Source organism: Camelus dromedarius, chromosome 13 (assembly GCF_036321535.1).
Source record: "Camelus dromedarius isolate mCamDro1 chromosome 13, mCamDro1.pat, whole genome shotgun sequence".
In the NCBI taxonomy this organism is placed as follows: domain Eukaryota; kingdom Metazoa; phylum Chordata; class Mammalia; order Artiodactyla; family Camelidae; genus Camelus; species Camelus dromedarius.
In genome coordinates, this window is record NC_087448.1 from 26,985,296 (window position 1) to 26,997,157 (window position 11,862).

Sequence of the window (11,862 nt, forward strand, 5' to 3'; positions counted from 1 at the left end):
TTGAATATCTTTATTTTATTGTCTTCAAATGCCTTTTATGTTGAGAAGGAAAATGGGGTAATGTATGTGAAAAAGTTGACTGAAATATTAACCTTTCACTTGATTTGAACCAGGGCAATTTCCTTGGATACAGGGTCACGCCTCTCGCTCTTTATCATTGACTTGTTGGGAATTTAAGGATAGCCATTTTTCACCAGTTTTCTTTAAATTTATCTCAAGTAATGGTAGAAAAATTATGGCAGCAGACAGTTAGGAGTTCAGGAAAAAAAAATCTTTCCCAGGAATGTGAAGGACTTGAGATGCCTGAGGGACATTCAGAAGCCTAAAAGGTTTCTCTGCCTTACAGTTCTTAATCTTCACAAAACATAAAAGACCCAGTTAGCACAATACATGTAAATAAACAATTGACCATTTTAATAGGAAAAGAAAGATTAAATTGTGGGTTGACTAAATTGAATCATCTGGTAAAATTGGTCAGAACAGCAGTTAAATTGTTTCATCTCTTATGAGTCCCCAGTGGGTGCCTGCTGTTGCTTGGCTCCAACCTGTACGTCTTACTTCCTCTCTGCTGCTGCGTCTCCTCGGAGGGGGAGCACTGCTGCTGCAACCACCCTGGCTCTGCGTGTGTGTGAGTGAGTGAGAGAGAGAGAGAGAGAGAGAGACACTACCCTTCCCTAATAAAGTCCCATCCAAAGTGTAACGTACACTCTTTATCGTTTAGTGTGCATAGAGGTTAGGCTGTAACTTTACCCAAACCCCCCAAATTGCAGGAACAGAGAAAGAGAGAGTCTAGACAGAGAATAACTTAGAACAATGATACAGGTCTGGACCTTCCTCTCTGGCTGCCCCCGCCTGGATTCATGTGGTAGAGGCCAGCATTCCATTTCTGCCAGCTTCTCCTTCCCCTGGGAGTATGCCATGTGTCTTCATACCTTGGAATTTCCACCCATACCAACTTCCACACCCAGATAAAGGAGCATGGAATTCCCTCATTTTAATCAAAGTTCCATTGACTTCTCATTTCTATCCTATGAAAGATAGACTTCTTCCTAAGAAGACTGACTGTAGGGTTTTTTTTTTTTTTAACCCAGAGAAAATCCTGCCCTCACCTTTTTAAAAGTTTGATTTGGCTTCCAACAACACAGTTATTCAAAGTCTGCACAGTTTGCAAAATCTGTTTTATTCATGTTTGAATGATACCATGTGTGAGATACTAGTATCTATCTACATAATCTGGGTTGGAGTTCAGTCTTTTAAAATATTTCCTCATCAAGTTTTCAAAAAATAAATCTTGGTGTACCATCTCACCCATCTAGTCAAGACTGAAGTATCAGTGTATGTTTATATATTTTACCCAAGTTAATATCTGCATCCCACTTATACCACTCACTTTCAATTTTTCCTTAAATTCTTTATCGAAAGGTTCTCAAGGAACTTTCACATGCTAATTAATATTTCTGTTATGATTCTTTTAAAATTCGATACTCTTCTAATTCAGTGCATGATGCCTAAAAAAAGTTATCTTTTGATCCAATATGACAGGGCAAGGAAGGTAATTAATGAAGTAATAAATCCCAAGATAATATAACTTCTGTATTCATAGTCAGAGTTACTTATCACTTTAGAAAATGGATGGCAGTGACTCCTTCATACCCAAATATGCAAATATTGCTTTAATAAAAGATATTTGGGAAATTGTTGTTGGAACGAAAGAATAGAATAAAACACAGCGAAAGTGTATCAGAGAATGTTGTCACCTTGTATCCAGTCTGGGGATTATATCGCACAAATAACTGAGAGCCTGAACTCAGTGCTCTTTACAGCCTACGAAATAGGTTTCTAAGATCAGGACCCCATTTGTGGTGGGTCAGAACAATTTAACTGCTTGAATTTGAAATCAAGAAGAGGGCCATGAAAAGATTCAGATTCCTTTAAAGTGAAGGAAATGTTATCACAGGGACATATCCATCACTTACAAAAACTCAGTTGTAAATCTGAATGAAAACTAAAGGAATAAACACCTTTTCAAATCCTTTGTTCCTTTGCCTTATTCAGTGTTCAGTGAGGATATTACTGACTTTGCTTGAGAAAGCACAGAATTAAATATATTCTGACATTTAAAGATGCCTTTAGCTCCACCACGTCCAGAAGGAGGACAGGGCAGGGCAGATGCACAATGCATTTCTCTTGGCCAATGGAAACCACTTGGAAAGATAATGAGTCTGGGTTGGAAGAGCAAACCCCAGTGGGCAGGCAGTCAGTCCGTGAAGTCAAGAGGAGGCCCAAGCTCTCTGGAGAGGGATGAAGAGGCAAAGAAGTGAGCAATCTGTTTATAATGATAAGTGTTTCACAGTCTGTCTAGTTTTCTTCCTGCCTCTGCTTCCTGGCCAGCAAGGAGAGAGATGTGGCCTGTTAGAACCCAGTGTGGAGTGTGGCATGAGCCTCCTGGACCCTTGTGCATCAGTCCCACCTCATGGGAGGTTGGCTCCTAAGCTTTTCTACAGTCCAGCCATGGAAGACAGTTAGAGGAAACCAGTTTACAGGATATGTTTGTTAGAACAGCTGAAATAATAATGACAGTTAACAGTTACTGTTTACTGTTCCATTAAGTGTTTCATAGACGTATTTCATTTAACTTTCATAACAACCACAAAAGTTTGGTCTGATGATGTCCGTTTTAAAGATGGAGAAATTTTGGCTTAGATTAGACCATGCATCCTTAATATAATATGGGGTTGAGATTCAAATCTAGATCTCTTCCAAATTCTGCATTCTCAACAGCCATGGTCTACTGCCTCTTAATGTAGAAACTGGACAAGTTAATGAACTTGACTACTTCTCTGATCCTAGAGTGTATTTACTCTCCCAGAAGCAGGTTTCTGGGGGGCCATTCTGTTCTTTTGTTTGAACCAGGTATAAGCCTAGGTAATTAAGAGCATATGTAATCAAAGGGAAAGTAATTCATCTGTCACCCAGGGTTCCCGGGAAAAGAAAAACTTCAAAATTGATTACAACCTTATGAATTTTTATAAATTCATTAGTATAGTGTTTGGGAAAAATAATTTAAGACTGTAATATTGTTCATAAATAAGAACTAAATAGCTAAGAAGAGAACCGATGGTACTGTTACTAAAGATGCGAAGTTTAATAAGATTATTGAAAGGTAGACAACTAAACCATTAGATAGATAATGGTTTTAATCCTTATTTGCCTTTTATCATCCCAAACCATTCAAGGAGATAATAGTTACCTCTTTTGCTGAATCTATATAAACACATTTTTTGTGATGGATTTTTTGCTACTTTATGTCATCTTTTATGGGTGGAAACAGACATCTCCCTTCTTGATTGCTGGTTGAAATCCCAGTTTTCTCTAGGAGTCTAGCCCTTCTCCAGCAATGTTGGTTATCCTAGTTCCCTTACCAGGGTTTAATTTAGGACATATTACATGACCCAGTTTTGGTCACTGAGATGCAGAGGGAAGTCTGTTGGGTGCTTCTGGGGATGGTTTCTTTGCTGCTTAAAAAAAAAGAGAGAGAGACACGGGAAGAGAGATGTTTTTCTTCCACTGGATATTCTTGAGTCTGGATATGATTCCTGGAATAGTGGCAGCCACCTTGCAACCATGAGCTATTCTGAGAAGAGCAGAGTAGAAAGATGGAAAAATATCGGGTCCTTGATGTGACCTACTTAGATTTCCAATCCTGAAGCCAGTAGACTTACAGTGTGTGAAATAAATACATCCTTGTTGTGAATCACAAGTTCCATTTATTTGGTTGTTGTTATTTGCAGTTCACAGCGTCCTGATACAGATGACATTTATTTTATCGGAGAAACTTGTATTTATTTGATATAATCCTTCAAAACTGAATTTAAATTTGCTCTTGTTTATCATTCAATGAATTATGCATTCCCTTAGTTAAGAAGGTGGTAAGATGACCTGAACACATCTCTGCTAAAAACGGAAGAAGAAATTCAAATGAGTGGAGAAATAGGGAAAATTAAAATATGGAGTCTGACGTTAAAGGATAGTATAAACTTTATATGTGATTCACACATTTAGAAGGAGTTAAATGATATTTACTTTCTAAAGCAATTGGCTTTAGTAAAGTCATTTGTTCGATAATCCTACCAATTAGCATTTAGTGCACATTAGCATTTACTGTGCATTAACATTTACATTGGGTACTGTGCTCATGCTTAGAGCTGCCACTGAGTTTCTGCCTAGGGGAGGCCACAGTTAAGCAGGTGAGGTAAGATACATGTATTTAATTTACTTCTGTGTAATAACTTACCCTGAGACTTAGCACTTAAAACAGGTATCTCAGTTTCTATGGGTCAGGAATCCAGGCATGGTGAGCTGGGTCCTAAGCTTCAGGGTCCCTAAGAAGGCTGAAATCAAGGTGTCAGCCACAGCTTGGTAGCATCTGAAGGCTTGACTTGGGAAGGATCCACTTCCAAGCTCACTTGTGTGGTTGTTGGCAGAATTCAGTTCATTTACAATGTTGTGTTAGTTTCAAGTGTATAGCAGAGTGATTCAATTATACATAAACATACATATTTTTTCTTTTCAGATTCTTTTCCTTTATAGGTTATTACAAGATATTTAATATCGTTCCCTGTGCTACACAGTAGGTCTTTGCTGTTTATCTAATTTACATATAGTTGTTTGTGTCTGTTAATCTCAAATGCCTAATTTATACCTCCCTCCCTCACCTTTGGTAACTATAAGTTTGTTTTCTATGTCTGTGAGTCTGTTTCTGGCTTATAAAAAAGTTCATTTGTATCATTTTTTTAGATTCCACATGTAAGAGATGCCATATGATATTTGTCTTTCTCTGACTTCACTTATATGATAATCTCTAGGTCCATCTGTGTTGCTGCTAGTAGCATTATTTCATCCTTTTTTTATGGCTGAGCAGTATTCGTGTGTGTGTGTGTGTGTATCTATATCTGTATCTTTATCCAGTTGTCTGTTGGACTTCAGGTTGCTTCTGTGTCTTGGCTATTGTAAATAGAGCTGCTATGAACATTGGGGTACATGTATCTTTTCGAATTACAGTTTTATCTGAATATACGCCTAGCCTTTCAGGGCTTTTGGATGAAGGCTTCAGTTCCCTGCTGGATTTTAGCTCCAGGCCATGTGGTCCTCTTCAGTAGGATGTTCTGCTTTGTCAAAGTGTGGAAGCTGAGAAGGCAGTAGTGCTTGCTAGCAAGACAGAAGTCACAATCTTTTGTAACTGAATCAAGAAATGACATCTCATCACTTTTTTTGTATTTTATTATTGGTAACAAGTCACTATGTCTAGCCCACACTCAAGGAAAGGGAATTGTACAAGGTTGTGAACATCAGGAAGCAGGAACATTGGAGGCCACTTTTCTAAATCTGCCTACTATAATCCCCGTACAAATGGTTTTCAATATACAGCAATGAATGATGCATTCCAAGTGAGTAAGACAAAATAGGAATGCGGAAAGGTGAGGAAACAGTTTTGGCTGCAGGCACAGAGAGAAGATAGTACAGAAGGAGCCAGGTGCTGGAGTCAGACGACATACTGATGCTCCAGCTCGAGTGGCCTGTACCCATGTCAGAGTGGGAAAACCCTAGGAAAATTGTGGTTCTTGGTGCTGGAGACTCACTGAAGCTTTATGCATAGGGGAGTGACCCTCACAGAAGAGTCATGTGGGATTCACAAGGCAGAATGGAGGGGAGGCCTGGAGGTAGAGAGGCCAAGGGAAGGAGGACAGCGGTATGGAGGATGAGGAATAATGACTGGCATCGTCTTTGGGTTGTGAGACTTCACAGGAAGAGATGTGTGAGACAGTGAGAGGAAAGAGCTGGTCTCGGTGACAACTGAATTGTGAGTTGCCTGAAAAGGACTACTTGAAGACAACTCATTTTGACCCTAGAAGCCTGGGCTAATGCTAGTCCTGTTAATGAAACAGGGCAATCAGTACGTTGATTTTCTTTTTTGGAGATGCTTCTAGGGAACCTATCAAATTGCTACTCAGAATAGGTGTATCTCTTGACCAAACTAGTATTAGTAGAAGTCTTGTTTTAGGGCAAATGGACAAAGACAGAGCTTAGCAAACCCCACTAATACCTGCTATTCTAGAAGACTGTAAAGTGCATTACCATCATCACTGCAGTGCTGGGATTTTGTTTCTCAAATTCCCCAGACTGAATTTCTGACTAAATAAATAGCCATCAGATGACATTATGGGTCAATTTACCATAGGGTATTATAGATAATCAATTTACAAAGCATTTGGGAAAATTTTCCTGTAGCTGTTTTATTGGCTACTATTAGTGTCACATGTCAACCATCTATTATTTTGGATTTGCAATGGCATCTAGTCTTTTACAAGAAATCTAATCAATTTGGTGCACAGAGGCTTATTATTGAGGTAAAATTATACAACGAGGAAAGCTGCTTTTGTTCCAGTGAGACTACACCATGGTTTTAGGTTCCATTAGTGCAGCAGTGTATCACTACAATTGTACATAAGCAGGCAGAGCGATTCTGATCAATAAACTATGACGATTTAATTCAAGAGTATGTTAGAAAATGAGAAAAATGGAGTTTTGGAAAATGGCATTTTGTGTTTACAGTGGTAGTACTATCCATGCAAACAGTCATCTCAGCTTTTTATGAAAGACAAAACTGTCAACCCAACTACATGGTCTCCTCAAACTCCGGAGCAGAACCTGAGCCAGGGCTCCTGTGAGAGCAAATGCATCCGGCCTGTGCCCAGGCTGGTCATGGAGTCTAGTCCTTGTGTTTATTGGAGCTTCGCCTCAGCCAAAGCCAGGAGTCTCTGGAACATGTTATAACACAGGCAGTTCTTGAAAGAAGCTTAACAAAAAGAAATAAAATGAACCCAATAGGATGTAGTTCTTGTCTCGCTTTAGGCTATGTGAATTAATTGCTATGAAAACAACAAAAGGAGTCCCCAAACCTAGAAATGGTTGGAAAAGTCACAACGGAGCCTTGGGCTTAGATGAAGATAGGGTTGAAGACCGAAGTTTTCTTGCAGTTTCCTGGGTGGGGAGCCCACAGCGCAGCAGGCATTTGGAAGGCTGAAGGAAGCCTACTGGAGACTTTGCCTGATCACTTGTGAAGGGACAGGAATTAGGGGTTGGGTATGCGGGGTTACTCCCTCGTGTGGTGCAGGGGAGATCCAGAACAGCAGAGGGCGCTGTGTACACTTAAGTGGAGAAGTCTGTGGGGAAGAGGGAAATGGCCCTGGATACCCACCAGAGGCGGGGTTTGCTGCAGGGGTTTCTAGTGCTGACCTTGCATAAAGAAATGCTCTTTATTTCTCTTTGTTCTTGGTTCTCATTTGACCACCCAGTTCTTGGGAAATTGCCTCTAACGATAGAAGGATTAGTATCCACCATTTTCTAAAGCTTTTTCTTAAGGAGATCATTTCACAAAATGTGACATCTGGTAGATTCATATTTTCATGAGAATTTTGCTGAGAGGCAAATAATATCTTGCAAATGGAGAAATCTCACTTTTCTTTCTTCTGAAATTTGCGATTCTTTGCAGAATTTAAACTGGTGAAATAGATGTGAAAACAAATGTGTCCAGTGGGTCTGCAGACGACAGTCTTATGTGAGGAGAACCGCACATTGAGGAGGCTGGGAAGTCTCACAGCTGTGAACTAGATGCAATATTTTTGCCAACTTTTAGTCCCCTCTCGCCCACCCCTCCCACTTCATGATATGCTAAAAATATAACTTCCAGAAATCAAGGGCATCTTAAGCCTTACTTGTACATTGAGATGAAATCGTTAACCCATTAGAAGTATTTAAACATTCTCAAACTAGAGAGAGAAAAAAAATTAGTTTAATTTCTTAAAAGATTACTTTCAATTTTAATGATAATTTTTGGTTTGTTTTAGTAGTGCTGGAGAACGTGTAGTCTCACTGTAGAATATTTGGAAAATGCGGAGCACGGGCAAGAAGCTGAAGATTAAATTTAACCATCCCCGTCCCCCCTCCGTCAGAGGTAGAGTGTTCGCACATGTACGTGTTTTCTTCCAGTCCCTTCGCTCATCAAGTTTGTGAATAGTTTGAAAAGTTAGCTCCATATTTTGTAAATATTTTTGTGTCCTACTTGTTTTTACTTAATATGAGGATTTCCCAGTGTCACTGTAAAGCTCTATAAGAACCTGTTGTAAGAGGTAATTTAACTTACTTAGTTCCCCTTCTGCTGGGCACTAGTTATTTTCTAATTTTTCACATTTATAAATCCAGCTGCCTATTTAATCTGATTGCCAATATTCCTAATTATAAACCTGAGACCATGTTGTTTCTTGATAGATTCCTAGAAGCAGATGACCGTGCCAGGATGGAATCATTTTTAAGGATCTAGATACCCATTGCTGTCTGGATGGTTATATCTATTTACTCTTATTTTGTAGAGCATGAGAATTTTCATCTCACTGTACTCTTCTCAGAATTTACTATTAAAATGCTAGAAGAAAATTATACTTACTTTGGTTTTACATTACATTTCTTTAATGAGAAGTAAAATTGAACATTTCCATAAAAATGTACTACTCATATTTCCTCTTTAGCTGGTATGTCTTGTATGCTTACAAAGGCTTTTTCAATCTCCATTTTACCCTTCTGTTCAGAGTGGTTGGGATGCTAAAATCTGTATTTTTCCCTAGTTCCTAAATGTGCGTTGGGTTGTACCAATTAGATACACAAACGTGAGTTTGGAAAGGTGAAAGTTGGGGCTGAGGCTACCTTTCTGTGGCGGGGCTGATGGACTCGTGGCCTCCAGCTCATGTGGTATGTTGGTAGTGCCGAGTCCACATTTCATGGGCCAGTCATCAGCCTCATGGATGTGGAGTGCTCATGGTCTCAGCAGAGCAGTTTGGATCCAGGCCACACTGGTATGACTTTCAGGGCAAAAAAAGCCTTCTTGTGGCTCCCTGATTCCCATTTCTCCAGCCATTCCAAAGATTTGAAGGCAGCTAATATACTCTTTTAAATTTCCTTCTTCTAGAAATATCTGAAGTGGTTACTGTTTCCTGTACTGAAACGTGGCTGATACATCACCTCAAGTCTTCAGATTTTTCCCTTGTGGCATGTTTATATTGGCCTATGTATATATTTTACTGAAGAATTTTAATGATATTTTTGCAAAGCAATGTAAAAAAACATCGACTAAGTATTTAGTAATCCTTTTCATAAAGGGTTTATAATCACTGTACCCTAGTATTAGTATTAACATATCTATTAGTAGCCTTATTCATTTCTATTCTTTATTTCTATTTTCTGTCTTTTCTTTTTAGGCTCCTTATTACTTTCCTTTATCATTTAAAAAATTAAACATATTTTAGCTTTTGACACATTTAGAAAGCAAAGGTTATAATCATTTTAGATTTTATACATTTTAATTTTTATTATTAATGTTTTTGTACCTCTCAGGAAAGAGCCTCCTTGGTTTTTATTTAAAAGTCTTTTTTGGATATTCATATCATTTATTTTTTTCAGGTGAACTTGAGAAATATGTTGCTAAGTTCTAAAAAGTAAGTCCTAAGCTAGTTTTGGAATTAGTGACCTTTTTATACTGCTGAATCTTTCCATCCATGAATATGGTTTACTCATCATTATTCAAATCTTTTTTCATGTCTCTCCATAAAATATCATAGTTACAATTTTCTTAAGATATTGACATTTCTTGTTAATATTATTCACAGTTACTCCCATTACATTTTGAATCAGTTTTTTTTTTCTGGCATATGGGAAAGGTATTTGCTTTAGTGTGTATTTTTATACATTTATATATGTATTTTTATATATTTTATAGACTTTTTTTTTCAGTTGGTTTTCTTTGGTCAGATTACTTTTCTTAATCTTAGCAGCCTTTTTCTGCATCATACTGAAAAGCCAGTTCTCCACTTGAAGATGTAGGTGTTTTGATAATTTTCCTAAAGAAAAAAGAAAGATGATGCGAAGTTCATTCAAATAAAATCAATGCTAACTTACTAAGGTCCACACACTCATGGTTCTTTTCTCTAGTAAATGCTAATGGGACTACAATGAGAAGTTTCCCATCTGTGTAAAGAAGCAGAGCACAAGTGCGTGGACTTCTGAACAGAAGTGAAGTATTTAAAAGCAGCTGAAGAAGACATTCTGGAAAAGGCAAAATTATGGAGAAGGTTTCGAGATCAGTGGTTGCCGGGCATTCAGGGAGAGGGTAGGGAGGGATGAACAGGTGAAGCACAGGGGATTTTTAGGGCAGTGGAACTCCTCTGTAAACATGTAATGGTGGATACATGGCATTGTACATTTGTCTGAATTCGTAGAACTGGACAACACAGTGAGCCTCAATGTGAACTGTGGACTTTAGTTAATTGTTACAGATCAATGTTGGTTCATCAGTTGTAGTAAATGTACTAGACGAATGCAAGATGTTAATAAGGGAAACAGAGGGCAGAGGAGATGAGAGTATATGAGAACTCTCTGCTCAATTTTTCTGTAAACATAAAACTGCCCTAAAGATGTCTATTAATTAAAAAATAAAATAGCTAAAGAACACGATAGGAAAAATTTCACAGACTCATGTTGCCAAATTCAGAGTTCAGACAAAACTAGTGATGTAACTCAGAGGAGGGAGGTATTATTTCAAGTAAATGTGATCAGAAAGGGTTGTGCAAAGTACCTCCTCTAAGATCTTGAGAGGTTGATGTAGATTGATGGAGATTTGGATTGATGCTGATGAGGCAGTGTGCGGAGGTTGGTTTCGGTGAGAAAAGAATGCCGGCAGAAAGGGGTCAGATGTAAGAGAGATGGCTAACAGTTTGCCTCCCACACATCGTTTTCCTCATTCATGGAAGGTAGGCTGTAAATGGAGTTTAGGATGATGCTTTAGAAGACCCTGAATGTCAGGCTAAAGTGCTTGGACTTGATCTCTAAGCCACAGGGAGCCACAGCAAGGAAATAAAATGATCAAGGTGAAATTTAAGTATGATATTTTGAAAGTAGAATACTATAAGGTAATTTTAAAAGCCCCACAAAGATACAAAAGGGGAAAATATCCTTGTCCTGTCCTGTTGTGGAGCTAGAGACAGTACGTGGAGCAGACACTGGTGATGCTTCGCCCAGCTCCCCGGGGATCCCTCTCCTCTGGGTGCGCCACCCCCTGTTCCTCTGTGCTTCTGCTTCTAACGGCCTGCTCTTCAGGTCCCTCCAGCCCTCTGCCTGTGGGCTTCTGGAGCTGCTTTGCCTGCACACATATACAGATCCAGAAGGTTCCGGGAGATTCTGATTCTCCCTGCCCCTCACCAGCCAGACCTTAGATACTGACCTCATCACTTCTCCTGGGAACATTCCTTTACTCTATCATTTGCACATAAATCCTTGTCTCAGAATCTTTCCCTGGGATCTCTGACCCAGGAAAATTCCCTACTTTTGTGAGAGTTTAGCTTTAAAACTCTGAAAAAATCTCCCCATCTTTCTGGCCATCCATCTTGTTACCAGCATGTCGAGATGGTTGGTCTGTGACAGTGGTTTCTAAATTTCCCTCTGGATTGAACATTCTAATATCCCAGCTATAACCCTTCTACTGGAGTTCAGAGTGAGAACTGCAGTCCTGAGATGAGAAATCTCTGTCCTGTTCCTAAGTTGGCTCCAATTCCTCCACCTGAGTTTTTAAAGAATCATCTCTGTTACCAGCTGCAATGCAAGTAATCAATATACCAGAAATTAAGAATATTATTAAAACCATTTGCTTAAACAGTGAAGGTAGTTTGGGAAAAAGGAAAAAAAAAACCACACACATGAACAGGAAATGTTAGTTAAACTAGAGAAGAAGAATCAGCTGAAGATGGTGAATTTTCA